Source organism: Monodelphis domestica, chromosome 1, assembly GCF_027887165.1.
Source record: "Monodelphis domestica isolate mMonDom1 chromosome 1, mMonDom1.pri, whole genome shotgun sequence".
Classification (NCBI taxonomy): Eukaryota; Metazoa; Chordata; class Mammalia; order Didelphimorphia; family Didelphidae; genus Monodelphis; species Monodelphis domestica.
In genome coordinates, this window is record NC_077227.1 from 661,610,537 (window position 1) to 661,626,296 (window position 15,760).

Genomic DNA, 15,760 nt, shown 5'->3' on the forward strand with positions numbered 1-15,760 from the left:
AAAATCCCCTTAAAATTTTTTGGTCCTCCAAAAGAAGTATCAGAGAAGAAGCCTGAATTTTTTTCTTTTTCTTTTTCTTTTATGCGATGTTTATGGTGTCTTATTGAAATTTTGGGTTAAGTATGCATTTCTGAGTTTCTGTGCACTTCCAAAACTACCCCCCCAATTCCATTTAATTTCTTATGCCAACCTGTGATATAACAAAATCACCATGGGAAAGGTCATGATGTGAAAGGATAAATGCCCCCTTTTTTTTAACCAGTGAGGAAACTGAGGCTCAGGGGAGGTTCATCAACGTTTCAGTTAGCACACAGGAAACAAGTATTCCCTGCTTGACCTTTGGCAACTTACTCTCAAACTTTAACAGGGTCTGAATCTGCCTCTATAAAATGAAGGAAATGAAAAAGATTGTGTCTAGCTGTCCCTTTCAGTTCTAAATCTTTGATCTTTTACAAGTTAGTCAATAAATAATGCCTTTATTTTTATTTTTAAACCCTTACCTTCTGTCTTAGAATTGGTTTCAGTTCCAAGGCAGAAGAGTGGTAAGGGCTAGGCAACTGGGGTTAAATCATTTGCCTGGGATCATAGTGCTAGGAAAGGTATGAAGCTGCATTTGAACCCAAGACCTCCCATCTCCAGGTCTGGCTCTATCCACTGAACCACCTAGTTGTCCCTCAATAAAGATTTATTAAGATGTAAAAAAAAGGCAAAAGATAGTCCCTGCCCTTAAGGGACTTACATTTTAATGGGTGATGAAAATTTGATTTAACCCAGACTACTTTAATCTGTCAGAAAGATTTTTGTTGTTGTTGTAATCCTAGTTTTAGTGATATTTTTGTTTTTAAATTTGGTTTTGTGATTTTTTTATATACTCCACTCATACCCCAACCTATATAATATACCATGTTCTTCATATATATATATAGTATAAATGATTTACTATTTTCTTCTCTTGAAGTAAAAAAAAAAAGTTATCCAAAACAAATTGACCTTGTCTAAGAATATAGGTAAAATTCCATACCCATAGCTTCCCATCTCTTCAAGGAAAGGTCTGATAAAATTTGTCATTTTCCAAAGATATAAAACTTATCACCTGTTTGACCCTGGGCAAGTCACTGAATCCTGTTTGCCTCAGTTCTCTCATCAGATAAATAAGCTAGAGAAGGAAATAGCAAATCCCTCTAATATTTTTGCCAAGAAACCCCAAATAGGGTCACAAAAAGTCAGGCACTACTGAAAAATGCCCGAAAGAAATATAAAATTCAGAGTTGGAAAAACTGAATGATTGAGTAGCAAATATAACATTTGGCTTGGAGTCAGGGGTCCTGGTTTTGAATCTGGTGTCAGACATTTACTATCTATATGATCAACGGCAAGTCATTTAACTTCTGAAGCACGAGGCAGAGAGGTAGTGTAGGGAATAGGATTAAGTAAGGGACTTGGAATCAGGAAGACCTGTATTCAAACCTCTACCTTAGACATTGACTAGCTATGTGACTTGAGGTAAGTCACTTGAGCTCTTTCATACTCAGTTTCCTCATCTGTAAAGTGAGTTGCTGAGAGGACCAAATGGCATATTTGTATTTTTTATTATAAATATATTCTGTTTTGCCAATTACATGTAGCATATAAGTTTTCTGAAGTTATATTATCTAAATTGTCTCCCTCCCTCCCTTTCTTTCCCTATCCTGGAGCTGGCAAGCAATTCGATCTGGGTTTTATATGTATTATCCTGCAAAACATTTCCATATTGTTCATATTTGTAAGAGAATAATCATATAAAACCAAAACTCCAAAATAAAAACCCAAATAAATTGAAGAGAAAAATCATATGCTTTGATCTTCATTCCAACTCCGGCAGTTCTTTCTCTGGAAGGGGATACCATTCTTTGAAATGACATATTTGTAAAGTGGTTTACAAATCTTAAACCTTTTAGAAATGTGAGCTGTTATTACTACTTAGTTTCTTACCTACCCCATAGGTTTACTGTGAGTAAACTACTTTGTAAAGTCTAAAATAAGTTGTTACCATCTACCCAAATCCCTCATTTTACAGATGATGGTCAGAGAGATAAATATCCTCCCTAAAAGCGTAATCATAGTCAGAAAATGAGCTGGGAGTCTAACCCAAATTTCCTGATTTTCAGACCAGTGTTCTTCTACCTGACCCAATCCTGACTACCTGCTGCCTCCTCTGCATCCCCCCTTCACAAGCTCATCCTTTGTACTCTATTCTTTTGCAATTACAAATATACTATTTATATATATATATATATAAAATAAATATGCATTATATAAAATATAATAAATAAAATAAACAAGAAATAAACACATTAATTAATTAATTAAATAGAAAACATATATTTCTATAAAATAATATATTTATTTTTAAACATATCTTATTTTGGGTGGTCTCCAGTGTTTTCTGAGGAAAAGCCCTCAAATTTCTATTTTCTTTGCTTACTAATTCTGCATTGAGCTGTCTGTGTAGAGAGTTGGTACATATACATATATATATGCATATATATATAATACATACACACACACACAAACGCACACACACACACACACACACACACACACACACACACTGGATAAATGAGGGAATATTATGCTGCCCTCTATGGATCGTCAGGACCTGGATTATAAAAAGAGCATGTTTGTCTTATGGGTATGGAAAGAGATCAGAGACAGAGACCAGGTTGTGATATGTTACTGGGAGAAAGGCCACGAGGTCTTCTCAGAATTCTCTAGCCAGCACAGCAACTGCTGATCTGTCCAGAGCTGAGGTGAGGTTAAAATTGTTTCCTTTTCACAAAGTCTTTCAATCCCTTTTCTGTTAAAGGAAATGACAATCTGGGGACATATTGTCTAAGGCAGGGTGGCTTTCTGACCATCCGTTGGGTGGCAAGAGAACTGAGAGGACTCAGGGGAAGGCAGTGATAGTTCATAGTCAAGAAGTGCTCAGAAAACATTTGTTTAAGATTCAGAAGAAATGAACAAAGGAAAAAACACATATTAAGCCCTTGGATTGCTAAGCACTGAGTTAAGGAGAGGAGTTAAGAGAAGCATTCTAAAGAGGTCAAAGGATGATCTTCCCATAGTTCTTTGCACCTTCTGGCTCAGCCTTGGCTGAGGAAAAGGTTTAGAGTGATAAAAACAGAAAGTAGCTTCATTGGATGAGAATACTGACTGAGGCCAATTATAGTCCTTTCTGCCAAAGGGAAGGATGGCTAACCATAACCCCTCCATGGGACGTCCAAATGAATTCTAAGTGGTGGCTCTGAAAATAGTAATATAGCCAAGGCAGCAGCTACCAAAGTATTGGTCCCTCCCCAAGACCCTTCCAGAGGATTCATAATGTCAGGGAAAATTTCATAATAATACTATTTGCCTATTAACTCCATTATTTTCCCATTATTTCCCTATTAACTCCATTATTTTCCCATTATTTCCAACAATGTGTCTGTGTGAGGCTAGATTTTCTTCTCATATTTCAACCAAAGCAACAGATTAGATGCAGAAGCAGATGGGAGAATGTCTGAAGTCAGACATGAAAGAGATTTACAAAAATACGTAGGAACAATGCTACTCCTCTCTATTTTTGTTTTGGAAAATATAGTTTTTTTAATTTAAAAATATTATTCATATTAACATGTAATAGGCCTGTTATTAAAAGATGGAACAATTAATCAATGATTATTTACTTTGTGGAAGATATTCTGCTAAGTGCTGGAGACAAAAAATCCATCAATAACATTTATTGAGCACCAAAAAACAACCTGACTTCAAGGAGCTTATGTTGGTTTTTCTTTGTCTTTTTTTTTAAACCCTTCCATTTCATCTTAGAATCAATACTAGGTAATGGTTCCAAGGTAGAAGAGCAGTAAGAGCAATTCTTTTGGGTTAAGTGATTTGCTTAGGGTCACACAGATAGGAAGTATCTGGAGCCAGATTTGAACCTGGGACCTATCTCTCCTCTCTGGACTTGGCTCTCTCAATCCATTGAGTCACTAGCCTGTCCCCTGAGCTTATGTTCTAATGGGGAAAACAACACACCTAAGTCAGACCATGCAAGATACATCTAAAGTAGATGGAGGATCCCAGTTTGGAGGGGATAGCACTAATACTGAGGGGCATGAGAGAAGTATTGGATTATTTTATTTGTTTGTTTGTTTAGTCATTTACTTATTTATTTGTTTTAGCAAGGAGTGAGTCTTGAAAGAATACTGGAAGTCTAAAAGCTGAATGTTTGGAGGAAGAGTATTCTAGGCATAGCAGTCAGTGCAAAGACACAGAGGCAAGAGATGGGGTATCCATGAGCACAGCAGTAGACCAGCATAGCTAAATTGTAGCATAGTAGCATGAATAGAGGAAGATACATAAAAGAAGTTTGGAAAAGTAGGAAGGAGCTAGATTGTAAAAAGCTCGAAAATGCTAAAAGTACTCGGGAACCATTGGATTTCATCAAGTAAGGGGCTAACATAGGCTCCACTTTTTTTTCCCACAAAGGAAAAATTATTTTGGCAGCTGTGTAGAAGATGGTTTGGAGTGGGGAAAATCTAAAGGCAGGGTGACCAATTGGAAAGTTATTTCAATACTTCAGTCATGGGATGATGAGTCCTTAAACTAGAACAGTGACAGTGTTGTTCGGAAGGAGATGAGAGAGATGTTCTCATAGGTCTACCAATGGAGGTAGAATTGTCTCATTGAAAACCTTAGAGGACAGGAACAGTTAGGGGGCAGAAGATGGATGAATGTCCTGCATCAAAGTGAGAAGAAGAAAGAATCAAAAGGAAGTAGAGCTACACATCCCAAGGAGGAGAGAGGAAGTGGTCGGCTGGGCTAAATGTTGCAGAGACACCAAAAAGGAGGTAGACCGAGAAGAGGTCATTAGATTTGTCAGTTAACAGCTGGTTGGTAACTTTGTAGAGAAAATTTGCAGCTGAATGATGAGCTTGGAAACCAAGCTTAGGAGGATTTAGAGAAGAGTGAAAGGAGAAGAAATAGATGTAGATGTAGATGATTTTTTCAAGGAATTTGGCTAAGGAAAGAGAGGACAAAGAATGAGTGTACATGGTATGTTCTCACTGATACAAGTCACTTAATCTCTATTTGTCTCAGTTTCCTCAACTATAAAATAGGGATAATAATAGTGTTCCATGGATATTGTGATAATCAAATGAGAAAACATTTGTAAAGTGCTTAACACAGTGCCTGGCACATAGTAAGTGTGCTGTAAATGTTGGTTATTATTATTGTTATTATTATTATTATTGGAACAATGAAATCAAAAGTAGAGGATAATGTAAAATTGAACTGGGCCACCAGGGGGTCAAAATAGGGAAGGGAAGAGGGTATAGAGTAATGCAACTGGAATTGAAATTGGTGGAACTGACAGGTGCAAAGAATTAGCTTTGACTTAATGGATGAATATATGTTTCAGAAGATCTCAAATGAAGTGCCCCAGACATCTGTGCTTGGATCTATGCTGTCTAATATTTTTATCAATGCCTTGAATAAAAGCATCAGTGTCATGTTCCTCAGATTTGCAGATGACACAAAGCTAGGAAGGAAAAGTAACATAATGGATAAGAGTTAAGAACTTAAAAAATCTTAACACACTAGAGAATTGGGCTGAATCTAATAATATGAAATTTAATAGTGATAAATATATACATTTTATACACTTGGAGTCCCAAAAATATTCCATGGGATGGAGGGCCTTGAGCAGGCATTAGTTTGTCCAAAAAGAGATCTTGGGATTTTATTAGATTGTAAATTCATTATGAGAGAGCAGTGTGATATGACAGCCAAAATACCTATTGTAATCTTGGGCTAAAGAGGGGAAAAAAAAGAAAAAGACATAGATTTTTGGACCTAGCTAATGTGAGAATTTGTTCTTTGATAAGCACATTTATCATAATTTGTTACATATTTATAACAAACCATACATATCATGTTATTATATTACATATTATGGTATGTTATGTATTTTTTAAATAAAAATAAATAGTAACAAAAAAATTACAGCTTCCAGGAATGAATACTTCTCAGAACTCTGCCCCAGTCAGCTCTAGGTGCTACATTTTAAGGACACCGATAAATTGGAGAGCATCCTTGAAGTAGACTAATATGTTAAAAGATTTTGAGTCAAAGTTATGTGAGAGGAAGCATAATGAACTATGTAATCTAAAGAAGAGAGACTCAGGAAGTATATGGTCTAAGAATTCACTATTTGACAAAAACTGCTGGGAAAACTGGAAACCAATATGGCAGAAACCAAGCATGGATCATCACCTTACACCATACACTAAGATAACATCAAAATGGATACATGACTTAGACATAAAAGGTTTTAAGAGATATCATGTGAAGAATTGTTATAAAATATATTAATGAGCACTTATTAAGCATTTATCCCTGTGCCGAGGGCTTTACAAATATAATCTCATTTGATTTTCACAACAATGTCAGTTGGTATTATCATCCTCATTTTACACATGAAGAAGGGGCAGAGAAAAAATTAAGTGATTTATACAACATCACACAGTTAATATCTTTAGTAACTCTTATCCATTCTGTTACTCTCCCCTCCAAGCTTGGTGTCATCTGCAAAACTGAGGAACATGTCATTGATTCTTTTTATCAAATGTATTGATAAAATTTGAACTTGGGTCTTCCTGACTACAAATCTAGGACTCTATCCCCCGAAGCACCTCATTACCACTAAAAAAAGTGATTAGACTCATTCTGCTTAGCCCCAAAGGACAGGAGTAGTAATAACAATAGATATTATCCATTGGAGAAAATTAAACTTAATTTTACCAGAATAAATTTCTAACAATTAGAAGTTGTCCCAAAATGAGATGTGTGTGCTACCTCAAGAGATGATGGATTTCCTCTCCTTGGAGATCTTTTACATAGATGCAAGTAGGGACAGTTAAGTGACAGTGGATAGAGCATCCAACCTGGAGTCAAAGAAGACCTGAGTTCAAATTTAGCCTCAGATACTTATCAGCTGGGTGACTCTGGGCAAAACATTTAGCCTGTTTCTGTAAATTCTCTTAATTCTCAATTTCCTCATCTGTAAAGTGGGGATAATAATAGCAACTATCTTCTAGAATTGTTGTGAGGGTCAAGTAAGATAATAATTATAAGCACTTAGCAAAGGGCCTGGCTCATTGTAAGTGCTATACAATGTTAGTTTATTACTATATTAATACCATATGTCAGGTATATCAAGGGGGAACCCTTTTTAAGTATGTGTTGGATTAAATGGTTATTGAAATCTATTCAACTCTAAAAATTTTGTGACTCAATGTAACCATATGTGATTATATAAATAGAAATGTGATTATACATAAATACATCTTGCTTGTTTCATGCTGATTGGGGGGATGTCTCCAACGTGGCTCACCAAGGGTTAAAACAGGAACTGAGGGGTAAATAACCAAGTAAATAACCAACTAGGCATGCACCAGGCCACCTGCTCCCCATGAATGACTGGGTCACTGGCCACCAGGGAGGACACATTAGCCACCCACCCAGTTTGGGGAGGAAATGAATTATGCCTCTCAAACCAAGATGCAAGTTGCCCTCGGGATACTTTAGATCTGGTTTCATAGAAAAAAAAAAACACTAAAGCCTCTCACACTGTCATTGGGGTCGTCCCAAGAAATTGAATTATTCTTAATAAACTCCCTATATAAGTATTGTCATTCCCACTAGGTAATTGGATGTGATTACAGGTTAATGGAAGCAGAGATTAGTTCTTACCTCCTCTCAGAAACAGCTGCCCTTCTTCCCCTAATTATGTCCTGTTAACAAACCCATCAATCCAGATTTTTGTGGTCCAGACATATTGTCCTTTTTCACATTCCTCCCACAAAATGCCATCCTTTCTCATTTCCTTCTCTTGAGCATCTTTCTTTTCCTCTGAGATGCTGCTCAAGTACCATGATTGAGAAGCTTTTCCCAATCACTCCCAACTACCAGTGCCCTCCCTCTCTGTCTCCTACTTAAGTATCTTGTATTTATTTTTATTCATCTATATTAATATATCCATGAAAATGATAGATTATGAACATTTATAATATACAAGCATCTATTCATACTTCTAAAGTTTTGCTGTCTCTGACAGAATATAAGTTTCCCAAGGGCAGAGGTTGTTTCTTTTTTGTCTCTGTATCCTCCACACCTAGCATAGGACCAGTACATAGTACAGAATGTATGGCTGGTTGATTGTGGGTTAAGAGGAAAATAAAAGGTGAATGCAGATCTCTGAGATTCAGTGACATGCTGCAACCAGCTCATACCAGCTTGCACAGTTTGTTAAACTTTCATTTTCAGAAATATGCAAACCCTACAAATCAGGGCTTGATCTATTATACCACTGATTTTCTAGACTTAGGAAAGCAACAGAGAAAATGTTAACCCAGAAGACCTAAAAATGTCTATTGTTTACTTTTTGGGGAGAAAGCTGGTTGTTAAATAATTTCCAACATACTCCTACTAAGATCCTACTTGATATTTCATGACAGCAAGGAAATGATGCCAAGTTCATTAAGTGTGTGAGCAAGGAATGAACTCTGTAGGTCTCACAAAGCTGAAAAGGGTTTCTACAGCCCCACAATATTGACCATGTGACTATTGCCTGAGAATCCGAGGAGTTGAGTTAAAGGAACTTCATCACCAGAAATTTGATCAGGAAGTGACAGATACTCTTTTTTTTTTTTTTAAGAAGGGAAATTATTACAACTCACTGAAATAGTTTTGTAAGGCTAGGAAATTTTACAAAATGCTTAGCCCAGCAGACCCATGGACCCAGAGTTCCTTTTAGAATGAAAATATTCTCAAAAATTACCCATATGACTATATAACTGAACCATCAGTGCCCTCTTGTGTTCATACATTCAATCTACATGTTGGAGAAGTGACTTTTCAAGGCTTACTGCAACAAAAATCTTTGCTTTTTAAAGTTTGGGTTTTTTTTTTACTTCCTGGGAGAAAAAGCAACATCACTTAAAATGGGGGAGAGGGGAAGTGTTGAATTTCCCTGGACACACATTAATGAAAATGAGTCATGTGATCGAATAATTGTGAAAATAGCTCAGGGGCTGACACTTCTGGAAAATTTCCCGGACTTCCCTGGATGGAGAGTGGTCTCTCTCTCCCACCTCAAATTTCTGATAGCATTTTGCTTAGATCTCTCAGTAGCCCTAAACATGTTTTACTTCATGTCATATTAATATGTGGTCATCCTCTATTAGAATGACCTCCTTTATTGGCTCCTTGAGGACAGATTGCTCATTTGAGGAGCACAAAAGAAGCTCCATAACTGTGTTTATTGTGGAAATGAAAGACAAAAGACAAAAACAGTCTGTTCCTTAAAGAAGCTTAAGTTCTAAGGGGGAAAACAACTCCTACATATATAAATAATTACAATGTGGGTACAAATCATGGGGCAATGGGTGCCTTTTAGTACCTGAAGGGATAAGAAAAGGCTTCATGTAGGAGATGGTACTTGAGCAGAGCTTTGAAGGAAGCTGGGAATTCTACCAAACAGAGGTGAAGAGGGATTGAGAAAGGCAATGAAATACCTAGTTGGAGGAACAGCAGGTGGCCATTTTGGCAGAAACACACAGTACATGAAGAGGAATAATGAGCAATAAGCTTGGCAAAGTGGGCTGCAGCCATTTCAGAAAGGCTTTAATGACAAATGGGGATAAACTTGTATCTTCTCATAGAGGCAAGTGGGAGCCCTTAGAATTTTCTGAGCATCGAGGTGACAAAGTTGTACAGTTCTTGGGTAAATTTGGTAGTTCTTTGGAGGATGGAGTAGAAACGGGAGAAGCTGGAGTCAGGAAGACCAATTAGGAGGCTATTGTCTAATAGTCCAAGAGAAAAGTGATGAGAACATGCAACAGAGCAGCAGTTGTATGAATAGAAAAAGGAGGAAGTAGTTGAAATGCTTTGGAGGTGGAATTAACAAGGCTTGGAAATTGACTAGGAAGATGACTAGGATGGCAAAGCTGAGTGACTCTCTCTCTCTCTCTCTCTCTCTCTCTCTCTCTCTCTCTCTCTCTCTCTCTCCTCTTCCACTTCTTCTCTCTCTTTCTCTCTTCTCCCCCACTTCTTCCCTCCCTTTCTCTCTTTCCCCCTCTCTCTCCCCCTTCCTTATTCCCTCTCTCCCTCTCTGTCTCTGCCTCTATCCTCACCTTTCCCTCTCTACTTCTCCCCTCTATGCCACTTTTATCACCTATCTTTATACCTCTCTTCTCCTTTTCCTCCTTCTTGTTTTCTATCTTCCCTCTATCACCCTCTCCTTTCTCTTCCACCCTCTCTTCCCCTCTCCCATTCTCTCCTCTCCTTTCCTTATATTCTCTTCTCTTCTTCCTTTTCTCTCCCTCTCTCTCCTTTCCCTCCTACCTTCTCCTCTCCACCTTTCCCATTTTATCATACAAGGAAATATTGGTGCCATAAGCTATTAATAATCACCATTTCCCCTAATGACTTTGTCTCTATATTTTCATATCTTCTAGAGCTAAGATCAAAGCTAAGATTTTTTTTAATATGGAGGGCTTCAGGACTATTGCAGATTTTGTCAAAGCCAAGAGATCACTGTTATCATAGGATTACAAAATCACAGGTTGAGAGCTGGAAAGGAAGTTAAAGACAATCAACTCAAACTCTGTCATTTTGCAGATGAATAAACTAAGGACCACAGAGGTCAAGTGATTTCCTCAAGTAAGGAACAGATCTGAGATCTGAAAAAATGGATCCTACCCTCCAAATTGTCTACTGTTGTAAATCCAATATTCATTCTCCAGCTCCATGCTGACTTGATATCAGTGAGAAGAACTTGAATGAAAGCTGATCCTCTACTATTTCATTCTGCTAAAAATTCCATCCACTCTAACCACAAACCAGAAGACTTTTACTTCCCAGGTCTCATGAGTGTTATCACATAAGGCCACCAAGAGAGTATGTCAGACACTTCTGGCCAAAAAAACAAAATAATAATGTGCAAAAGTTATGTGATCTGGGGGCAGCTGGGTAGTTCAGTGGATTGAGAGCCAGGTTTAGAGATGGGAGGTCCTAGGTTCAAATCTGGCATCAGACACTTCCCAGCTGTGTGACCCTGGGCAAGTCACTTGACCCCCATTGCCTAGCCCTTACCACTCTTCTGCCTTGGAGCCAATATATAGTATTGACTCCAAGACAGAAGGTAAGGGTTAAAAAAAAAAAGTTATGTGATCTCATCTAAGGGAGGAGGCAAAAGGGGCTTGGGGAAGCTCAGATTAAAAACATCTAGAGGCAGAGACAGTGATTATCATGGATTTGCAGTGGCAGTATAATACCTCAATGCCTTAAAAGAGTTGTCTTGAACCCATGGAGATCAGTCATTCAGAGCTTCCTTGAGAAAATATAGTCAACATGTGCTCCCCTTCATCGCATGAGCCACCACTCTATCCATTGGTTTCTTTCCTCATCAACTACCTGTTTTCAATGATGATGCCAAGGCCAAAGGAGAACTCAGAGTGCTTTCTGAATCATCAAAGGCAGCTGCAACCAACTTCCATCATTTTGCTGTGAACACAGTGTGTTCCATCTTCCTTAATGACATTGCTCATGTCTTTTTCTCCCTATCTGAAATGCCTTTTCTGAATCCCATCCTATCCTTTGAGTCACAACTCAAGAGCCTTCCCTGAACACTCCAATCCCACCCTGATCGCTCACTCCTGAAACTGACCTTTTATAGCACTTGAGTTTACCATTTATTTAGCCCTTAATCAGATACAACCTTTGTACCCTCTCAAAGTTTTGGCATCTTTTATTATTTTTTAATCTTTCATGAGGATACATCTTGTCTCCTCAGTAAAAGAAAAGATTGAGCCTTCATTTCCTAAAATCGCCAACAAAGCTTAGCTCAGTGTTCTGAATAGTGACAAATTCTAAATATAATCAATGTATCTACAAGCATTTTAAAGTGCCTATTAATGTATCAAATGCTCTGGTACATACTAGGAATACATACTAGACAAAGGAGTGACACTCCTCCCCTCAGAGAATTGATATTCAATGGGGGGGATGACAAAATGTACATAAATATGCATACAAAAATATACCCCAGAATACACATAAACATAAATTTATATTTTACACAAATTAAAAATAAACACAAAGCATCTTAGGTGAGGAGGGCACTAGGGAGAGGTCAGGAAAGGTATCTGGTAGAATGTAATGCTTGAATTCAGTCTTGAAGGAATACAGGATTCTACAGGACTGAGACAAGGAGGGAGTGCATTGAAGGCATGGGAGTATGCCAACCCAAAGGCACGGGCCCCAGGGGTCAGAATGTCATAGACCAAGAACAGAGAAAAGGCCACTTGGCCTGGACTGTCAGGAATACAAAAGGGAGCAAAGTAATAACAAGCCCAGAAAAGTAGGTTTTCAAAGTCAAGCCAAGCAGTTTATGTTTTTATAAATTTTTGAAATTGTTTTATATTTTATTCTAGAAACAATAGGAAAGGACTGGAGTTTCATGAGTAGGGGAGTGACACTGTCAGATCTGAACTTCTGTAAAAATCACTTTTGCACCTGTGGGGAGAACGCATCGGATGGGGAGAGGGTTGAGACAGAAAGTTAGGAGTCTGTTGCAATAGTCTGAGTTGAGGGTTAATGAAGGCAGGAACTAGGAGGGTAGTTATGTCAGTAGTACTATGAGTATGGGAGGAATTATGGAGGCAGAAATGACAATGATTGGCAATGGATTGGGTATGTGGGGTAAGAAAGGAAAAACGTTTTTAAGATTAAAATTAATATCCAATAATTCCAAGTATTATATTTTATAAGATTTATTAATAATCACTTGAAGTAGAGGAGATAAAAAGAACAAGAGTAAAAACCTGAGTAAAGAGAAGTTTTCCCGACAGTATTAGCGGGAGAAGAGCATAGAGGGTGGGGTTACAGAAACTTTATCTCCAGAGGGACCTAATGTGAGGGTGAAAGTAGGATTCTGGGAAATGGAGTCCTGGGGTACAAATTCTAATGACACAGTTTTCGAGGGCTTTGCCATGTCCACTGGGCTAGCTTTTTCTAGGGTCCTACCCTACACAAGTTAGGTTGGTCCTTTTTCTTAAGGGGTGCCAAGACTCTGCTTTAGACTTGATTGACTCAAGTTGTTGACACTGGTGAGTTCCTCTCAGGACCTCCATTTTGAAAGGAAGTCCAGACTAGTCATCCTTCATTCTCTGGACTTCCTGGGAGCAGCTTATCCTATATCAGCTCCCTTTTACTTGTTGTCTTACCTCCATTAGAATGTAATCTCCTTGAGGACAGGAATTGTCTTTTTTTTTCTTGTATTTGTATCCTCCAAGCATGGTAGATGCTTGTTGACTAACTGAGTTATTCATATAACTTCTTGAGTGGCTGAGGACACAGAGCCTTCAAGAGGTCCCCCTCCTTCTATGAATTACCTGTCTGTGTCCCCACAGCAAAATCAATCCCAGGAAGCTGTGCTTGGCTGAACCAGTAGCGTATCCCTACTAAATATCTTTGATGGAAAGCTTTGTCCTGCTAGCCTAAGTAACCCTCCTTTCCCCACTTGTTCAATGACCTGCAAGGACCTCATTTTGTTTCTGTTATTGAACCTAAACTACTAGGGGAGACCAGCTGGCCCAGTCCACAAACTGAACTGAGAGAGAACGAGGAATCAGGATAATGTCAAGGTTGTAAAATGAAATTAGTAGTATGGTGGTTTCCCTTAGCAGAAATAATGACTCATAGTTAATAAAAATATGAGAGTAACCACAGCAATTCACTCTCGACCATGCTGTAGATCAGTGTTGACTGCATTGTTAAAAAAAAAAAATCCCACCAAACAAACAGAGAACGCTCTGACAAACTCAATTTTCTGATGAAATGACTACCAAAAATATTTATTTTGTTGTGTGAATACCAAGCAAAATTCAATTTAAAAAATAACACTGAGTAGTCAGATACTAAAATAAAAGCATGGAGGCTTTGAGAAAAAAATACCAGGGGTGGAAAATGTATTCAGGGGCTAAAATGAGGGCCAAAGCAGTCAAATTACAGTGAGTTAATACTTGGAAAAGTCTGGATCTGAACCAAGTTTCTCGGACTTCCTTTCCATTGGGTCACACTCTTCTTTCCTATTCCTAAATTACCCTGGACTAAGGAGGTGATGGCCCTGCCTACTCTGCCCTGGTCAGACCACACATGAAATATTATGTTTAGTTCTGGGAGACACATTTCAGTAAAGTCATAAGCTGGAAATGATGCAAAGGAAGGCAACCAGGAGGGTGAAGATCTCAAGTATGAGGCTATATTGAAGGAATGATGGTTAGTGATCCAGAAGAAAACTTGGGGGGAACATTATAGCTGCCTTTTGGGGCAAGACACTTCATCTGGATCCTAGCAGTCTTTTCCCCTGCAAAATGAAAGGGTTGGACTAGATGGCCTCTAAGATCTCCTTTCAGTTTGAGATCTATAATCCTATTTTAATAAGTGTCACATTGAAAAGTGATTAGACTTCTGCTTGGCTCCAGAATGAAGAACTGAGAGCAATGAGTAAAAGTTATAAAGGGATCAGGAATGAGAGGCAGGTCCAGAGATGGGAGGTCCTGGGTTTAAATCTGGCCTAAGACACTTCCAAACTGGGTGACCCTGGGCAAGTCATTCACCCCCAATTATCTAGTCCTTACCACTCTTCTTCTGCCTTGGAACCAATACACAGTATTGATTCTAAGACAGAAGAAGAAGGTTTAAAAAAGAAAAAAAGAATATGAAGAGGTCAATTAGACTTAATGTAAGAAGAAACTCCCCAGTGATTAGATTTGTCCAAAAGTAGAACAGGCTGCCTCAGGAGCTTAAGTACCTTCTATTTGAGACTTTTAAGAAAAGGATGAATTTCTCATATGTTATAGAAAGTATTTTTGTTCAGTTTGGGGTAAGATTAGATGTCCATTAGTGTCTCTTTCATCTCTGGGATTCTGTGAAAATATCCCTGTTAACTTAATCACTAAAACAAGGAAGATCCAAAACTCTTTGATGTGGTTGAGGTGTGTCCAACTCTCCATGATTCCATTTGGAGTTTTCTTGGCAAAAATGCTAGAGTGGTTTACCATTTCCTTCTCCAACTCATTTTACAGATAAGAAAACTGAGATAAACAGGGTTAAGCAACTTGCCCAGGGTTGTACAGCTAGTGACTGAGGCCAGATCTGACCTCATGAAGATGAGTCTTCTTGACTCCAGGCCAGGTGCTCTGTCCATGGCACCACCTAGCTGCCCCATCTGAAACTCATTCATTGATATATTGACGGTTGATACATGGAAGTTTTATAGACAGAGTCTTATAACTAAATAAATGAAACAAGTCTGGGAGCAATAATATGGGAAAGGTAGTATGGAAAATTAATATTGAGTTGAGCTGTGAGCCACATGTCTGGGGAAGCTTGTGCTCACTTTTCCAGCAAGGTCCCAGCAGATACACATCTGAAATAATCAGAGAGGAGCTGAGATCTCTGAGTCCGTCTCCTCTTCTGAAATATTAATCAATGGGAACTAACAGGGGATGTCCTAAGGTCAAGCTTTTGGGCCAGTCAGAAAGAAGATACAATTCCCATTATAAGCAAGAGGTACAACTCTCCTGGTCTCTTTTCTCAAGGAAGGAGACCAGAGAGAGAGATCCATTCTTTGTTAATGGGATTTGCAAGTCCCCCATCAAAAACAATG

The 15,760-nt window shown here is 38.3% G+C and overlaps 1 protein-coding gene across 1 annotated transcript in view; it reads right to left on the minus strand.

Moving 5' to 3' along the window:
- PRKCE (protein kinase C epsilon) overlaps positions 1-15,760 on the minus strand; it is a 693,187-nt gene that overhangs the window by 241,320 nt on the left and 436,107 nt on the right.